Here is a 1,287-nt window from a genome sequence, read left to right as displayed (position 1 = left end):
CAGAAGCATTTCCAAGTTTTTATAGAATCATAGAATTGGAAGGTGCTTAATAGTCATCTAGTCTGTAGCAGGAAATCCTCCGACAGCATCTCCAACAGGTGTTTGTCTAGCCTCTGCTTGAAGATCTCCAGTGAGAGAGAGTCCACCACCTCCCTTGACAATCTGTTCCCCTGTCAAACCACCCTTACTGTCAGGAATTTTTTCCTGCTGTCTAATTGGAATCCCCTCTTTTGCAGCTTGTACCTGTTGGTTCTAGTTCTACTTTCAGAGGCAGTTGACAACAAATTTGTCCCTTCTTCCATATGACAGCCCTTCAGGTATTTGAAAAGACCTATGATATCCCCTCTCAACCTTCTCTTCTCCAGGCTGAACATACCAAGCTCTTTCAACCTTTCTTCATAGAACTTGCCCTCCAGCCCTCTGATCACACTCGTCTCTCTCCTCTGAACCCACTCCAGTTTGACTGCATTTTACTTAAAGTGAGGTACCCAGAATTGGAGACAGTACTCCAGGTGAGGTCTAACCAAAGCAGAGTAAAGTAATCCCCATTTTTACATTCCCAGGAAGACGGAAAAAACACAATGTTTATCAAGCCCTTGGAGAAATGGTTCAGGCAGCTGGCAGGTCTGGACCATCCATGAGGCCAACTGGCCTCACCTCAGATTGATGGGACATGTGCATCTCTGACCGCCTGCATGTGTTCACTTCGCCTTTTTCCATTCCCTAGATTGGAAAAGAAAGAGGGGAACAGAGAGGAAGAGGAAATATGGAGGGGAGGACAAAGCTGAGTGAGAACATGGGAGGGGAGAGCAGAGGTTGGCCAATGATAGGGTAAGGGAGACAGCATTTGGCATGCTGCCTCAGTTGTCAGGACATCTTAATCTGGTCCCTAGTTAAGCAGCAATTGTTACCCTGCACATGCCCGATCTCGTCTGATCTTGGAAGCTAAGCAGGGTCAGGCTTGGTTAGTACTTGGATGGGAGACCACCTGGGAATACCGGGTGCTGTAGGCTTATACCATAGACTTTCGAGACTGAATGTTGCCAACCATATAGGTTAAGCTAAGCAAGTCCTAATGTTCAAAGCATGGGGATTGCATATAGAATAGCTTTCCTGAACCAGCTACTGAAATAACTCTCTCTAGACTGAGTTCAAGGGGCTCAGTATTACCCCAATCACAGGACCACAGATAGCATAGACCACCTCATGCACCCATCTGCCATGTACCACCTAGCACCTGTCGTTCTGCCCATCTGAAAAAAGTTGTGTGGGTATGCACACTTGTGT

The 1,287-nt window shown here is 46.7% G+C and overlaps 1 pseudogene; it reads left to right on the top strand.

Annotated features, from left to right (window-relative positions):
• The first annotated feature begins 893 nt into the window (after positions 1-893).
• Positions 894-1,013, top strand: LOC136650721 (5S ribosomal RNA; annotated as a pseudogene).
• Positions 1,014-1,287: the final 274 nt, after the last annotated feature.

Source organism: Tiliqua scincoides, chromosome 4, assembly GCF_035046505.1.
Source record: "Tiliqua scincoides isolate rTilSci1 chromosome 4, rTilSci1.hap2, whole genome shotgun sequence".
Lineage (NCBI taxonomy): Eukaryota > Metazoa > Chordata > Lepidosauria > Squamata > Scincidae > Tiliqua > Tiliqua scincoides.
Note: the sequence above shows the minus strand (reverse complement) of the source record. Positions and strands in the feature narration are given on the sequence as shown.